Consider the following 6,000-nt stretch of genomic DNA (forward strand, 5'->3'; position numbering starts at 1 on the left):
AGGCGCCTGAGTGTTTCGGACATTGTGTAATTTATATCTGTGTTAATCTGTTTCCAACATTCATGCAGAATATGCAGAGCAGTCTCCAGTGCTCAGCCATATAGCTTTTTGTCCTGTATATTCAGTTTGGGGGAAACACAGGTCAAATGTAAAAGGATAGTCCACCTTCAAAACAGGGGCTGATTTATGAACCCTAATTCTTTTTTTATGAGCGGTAGTGACATTTACTGCTTGTAAAAAAATTCCTTTACGATTCCCCAGTTAATATTTTAGTATCTAATCTACCCATGCTGTTTTAAAATAATAAACCCAGACAATTACATTTTTCAGTTTCTCTTAATTTTTATTTTTATATTTTTACTGTTTTTATATTTTAGAATTCCCAATAGCATCTGAGTGACCAGGTCAACTCAAGGAGTGTGATTGTAATTTCTTAGCCCTTATCTGTAAATAAATGTAGAATCTGCAGTAAATGAACATTTCAATTTGCTTACTGCACTTGCAGTAACTACTCTCTTGTGTGTTTACTGCCAACACACAAAGCAACTACAGCAAAACTGCAAAATGGGTTAAAAATAGTCACCAGAAGGCAACGTCCTCAGACTGGGCCTGTGGGACACTGGGAAAAAAAATTACCCATCCCCTCAAGTTTGCAGGGGGAGGATTGGGTGCTGCTGGGACTTGTGGTTGGGGGGCAGGGGATGTGGGGGACCCTGAATAGGAAAACCTGATGGAGTCCGACACTGATAGAAGGTTTGGAACCGTCAGAGAAAACAATAGTATGAAATTAAACAGAATCTTTGTATTTCAATGTTTTTTGGGGAATGTAGCTAAAGAGGTGACTTTTATTGGTACTTTTTAGTTTTTTTGGATTTTATTTAAGAAAAGGTTCAAATGGAAGCAATGTACTTGCTTAAGCATGTGCATTTCCAGCATCCTATATCAGAAGCAGCCATATTAATTACAGAACATTTAATAAAAAAAGGTGTTTAGGGAAATGAAGGATAAACTAGTACAGTAAGTAAACTGTCCGAATTGGAAGCAAATTGCCATGTTTTCTGACCACAACACTGTTATTTTAGCTAAAGTGTAGCAAATTGCAAGCAATGCATCATTGTAGATGCAGACTAGCATTCTCTTTGGGAAACTATGTACACTTGGAACACTGCCTCAATAATGACAGTGCACAATTCAATAGGTGTAAGTATGTGCAGCGTATTTGGGCACAAGTTCCCATATTTATTTTATGTTTTATTCAATTTTCATATGAATGCAAATAAAAAAAGGAAAATAGTTGGCTTACAAGCAGGACTGTATGTTTTAATAGGCACCCTAAAAAAAATCCCCCAGTCCAACAATGGACACTTGCAACTAAATCTGACAGCAGATTTCAAGATTTCAACATCAGTTAATTGGCAAGGGGAGGAGGTGAATGTCCAGTGCATAGGTATGTGCTGCACATAATAGAGTGCTGCTCACAGGACTGTGAAAGAGGAGAAGTTAATACACCAGTGAAAAAAACATCTTTTTTATAGCATATCCATATCCAAACAAATATATGACCCATAATTAATTTTAATTTCCATATTGCATGACAAAATCAATGTGTTAGCTAAAAGTAAATACATATATATATATGACATTTATTCAGTTACAGTAGCCGAGCTGCTTATTAGCTACAATTAAAGAGAGGCAATTATGTATTTTATGTGTAAATTGTATTTTCCTTTCTAGAAATACGACTGAATAAATATTGAAAAAGCCAAGTGACGGGCTTCCCCTGGGAGTTCACAGAGTTTTTTCTGCAGAACGACGGCACAAGGGGCTTGTATACTAAATATGAAAAGTGTGGTTGTTTGAGCAAAGCAAATATATACATGAAGCATATTTCTTGTACACATGGCTGAGCTTGTCTGTTTTTCTGTGATTCTGCAACTTGTGAGCAGAGTTGACCCATAAGAAAGAGATTCATTTTGGGGGATAAAAGTTATCCTGAGCTCTGTCCTACTGAAGGAATCGAGGAAGAAAGTCGCTTGTCAGGAAACAGGAGCTGAACACTTGCCCCTGAAAGAGGAAAAAATAACAAATGTAGATTTTTTAACACATTTTCTTGGAATAGAGGTTTACAAAAATGTCCAGATTTGTTTGTTGGCGAAAATGTCCAAAGATTACTTAGATTTGGGCATATAGTTGGCACACACATCTCTCAACATGAATGTGTCTGATTCAAAGCACTTCCCAGCCGTATCACTGCTCTGCCTTTCAGAGTCCTATAGAGATAGACGCTGGAACAGAAAGAACAACCCTGGTAGAACTGTGCAGTCATCGCCTACCTTCTTCTTACCTGCTTTTAAATTAAGTTACCAAATGTTTATGTTTGAACACAGGAAACAATTGCTCCTACATTTATTTTTTAAAGAAAGATAAACCCTGGGGAGAAAAAAATGCTGGAAAAAATACCAGCCTTCCTATTGCTATTATGACAATGGCATAAAGGATAATTTTCACCAGTCAGGAGCCAGCCCTACTCATAGCATGGGTATACTAAATGTTGAATTCTGTCCAATATTCAAAATTGGCATCTATGTTCTTTTTTTAAAAAAAAAAAAAAAATCATAATTTTTGAGAGCAAGCTCCTTCTTCTGTGATGTATAGGCAGCCATTGGCATCCTTGTAATGTGTTGGTGACCTTAGTTTAATACTGGGGGCTTATGGTCCCTGCTACCAGATATAGAATTTCATTAACAAAACCCCTGGGCCAATGCAGAAACCTCATGCTAGCCAGAGCTTACTGGGAGTTGTAGTCTACAACAGCTGGAAAGTCACAGGTTGTACATTTCTGAATTTTTGCCAGTGATTGTAGTCCCCTTTGGCATCTCCCCTGGGCTCTCACTTCTCTAACTCCATGTCTTCCTGACCCCCCCCCCCATATTCCTCAGATACAGTCACTAAGCTCATAGGTAGTCAGGGTGGAGAGGGACAGACTGAGCGAATTAACATCAGCTCCTATGTTTCGGTTTGGTTGCTTCACTTCAAAACAGATCAATGGGGCAGGAGTTGAAGATTGAGTTGAAGAAATTAGGCAGGGGAGTTCTTTGCCCCTCGGGCGGTTTGAGGAGGTTTCTGGAGGTGCAGCCAGCAGCTAATAATCCACATCTAGAAAAAATGTACAAAACATGTAAAGCTATACTAATATTAATAAGGCACAAATTATATCTGACAGATTAACATAAAATTAGTTATTTTCAAAATGTTGGTACTGTGTTCTACAAAACACACATGTAGTAATATTTTTTAACAACTATCAGCCTGCATAATAATTTACTCCACTTTCAATTAAAAAATAACAGTGGTATGTCTTTCATTTTCCCAGGAGTGTTTTCTGAACAAAGATTTTTAGTGAAGCAGTATTCAGTTGTATGAAATTAAATCATGTTGGGGTGCCCAAATTTATGCACCTGTCTAATTTTGTTATGATGAATATTGCATATTTTCTATAAATCCAATAAACTTTTTGTCACTGCTGAAATACTACTGTTTCCATAAGGCATGTTATATATTAAAAGGAAGTTGCCACTTTAAAAGCTCAGCCAATGATAAACAAAAATTTCAAAGAATTACGAGAGGTTCCCACCAGCCCAGTCCTACACTGAACAAATCATAACCATTACTTTAAAAAACAAAATCATCATAATACTTATATCCACCCATGACAACACTGTTAGGGCACAAAAGGCCAGATTAATTTGTTACATAAAAGATAAAAGCAGGATTACAGAGTTGAGGTGATCTAATAAAACCTGTCCCTCAATCAGGAAAATAATGTTCATGAAAATAAAGCTGAACCTAAGGAGCCTTAAGTTGAACTAAGGAGAACATGCATGAAGTAAGCAAAAATTTACAAAAATAAAAACATTAGGGAAAAAGAAACCCTTCGGGAAAGAATAATCTGAAATATTTGTTTTACTTTCTCTACTGTCTTTAGATTAAGGGGCAGATTTACAAAATTCGAGTGAAGAATTCGAATGAAAAAAAATTCGAATTTCGAAGTATTTTTTGGGTACTTCGACCATCGAATTGGTTAAATTCGATCGAATTCGATCGAATTCGAACGATTCGAAGTAAAAATCGTTCGACTATTCGACCATTCGATAATCGAAGTACTGTCTCTTTAAAAAAAAATTCGACCACCTACTTCGGTAGATAAAACCTACCGAAGTCAATGTTAGCCTATGGGGAAGGAAGGTCCCCATAGGCTTGCCTGTGATTTTTTGATCGAAGGATTTTCCTTCGATCGCTGGATTAAAATCCTTCGAATTGTTCGATTCGAAGGATTTAATCGTTCAATCGAACGAAAAATCCTTCGATCGATCGATCGCAGGATTTGCGCAAAATCGTTCGACTTCGATATTCGAAGTCGAACGATTTTAGTTCCCAGTCGAATATCGAGGGTTAATTAACCCTCGATATTCGACCCATAGTAAATCTGCCCCTAAATGTTTGATATTTTTGTTTCTCTTAACAAGGAGAAATCTGATGGCTATAACAATTGTGACAGTTTTAATGTATCTGATGATCAGGCCAATAGGTGTGAGGTAAGCAGAGAGACTAACTCGTAAAAAAGTTACAAATATGTATGGCTTTGTATTAATTCATATTCTATTAAATGAATGCTTTTCTCCACAAGGCTAGCACTGAAGATGGATTCGGGAAACTGTACAGAGTAAGCAATATTTGAACCATGTACAACTCTGATGTAAAAGCGCAGTTCCCATTGTTTTACATAATTATTCCTGTCCTCAGTTGTCTCCCTGTATATTCCCACCTATATTTTCCTATTAAAACAATAAGAATTTACCCAGCGCATTATGATGTTTATATATTGCCTTGATTATTACATTTTACCTATAAAACTGTATTTTTGTTAGAACCCCATTGGTTTTTTAGAGCTCAGAGAAATTGTTGGATCAGGTAGATTTGGACAAGTTCACAATGATAATGATTTGCTATATCAGATAAGCTTTAATATTCATCCCAAATCTTCTTTATTTCAGGCCTGGCATAAAACCTTGCCATCAAATTATTAAAGAACCTTGTGGTAATGTATAATATTTAACTCATTATAATGAGAATTTTGGAAAAAGTATGGTGTTACACCTACATAATAACTGTCAGGAAAAACAAGCCAAGCTCAGCAGGCCCCCCTTATATAATGGATGCCCATAATGCAAAATTCATGAGGATAGGACCAAGCTCTATATAAGTCAATTTTAAGATTCGCTAGAGTTTTTCAGATAATTCTATTGCATAGCAGTTATATGAATGAAGCACTACTAAATTAATTGACCCCATGTAATATTTTAAGGTTATAAAGGCAATGATGTGACCTATAATTACTACTCTCTATAACAATATTATTGATTAATCCCTTAATTCAAACAAAAGGAGAACACATTCCTAGCAAGCAGAACCTGCAAAGCTATAGGATTTAAAATCAAATGGTAATGGAAATTTACATAACACAATGCATTGCATGCTCAAACATTGTAGCAATAGAGTATAATTTTTTCTATCAGTTACGGAATTGCAGTAATAGACATGCAACTTTTACTTTGATGTACAGTATAACTGTTAATTTTTTTTTATTTGACTTTTATGATGTGAGTATATTTTCTATGATCCACAGCACAGCATCAGGCCTTTATTTCATTAACACTGTATCTGTTATTTGAAACTAGGAAGAAGAAAAAGAAATCCACACTGAGCTCTTTTGTCTGCAAACAGTTTCTGGCCATATAAACTTTCCTGCCTTCTATGGAGCTCATTATCAAAAGCCTACCAAATTGAAGGAAGAAGGTCTATGGGTATGGATATATTTATCTGTATAAATAAATATAAGCCATATCTTATACAGAGCACAACATTGATGAGTACAGACCAGCCCTGTCCATACCACCATAGGCCAAGCAGTTAGTAATGGGACCCATTGCAGCTTGTGTT

The sequence above is a fragment of the Xenopus laevis genome, chromosome 7L (genome assembly GCF_017654675.1).
Source record: "Xenopus laevis strain J_2021 chromosome 7L, Xenopus_laevis_v10.1, whole genome shotgun sequence".
Lineage (NCBI taxonomy): Eukaryota > Metazoa > Chordata > Amphibia > Anura > Pipidae > Xenopus > Xenopus laevis.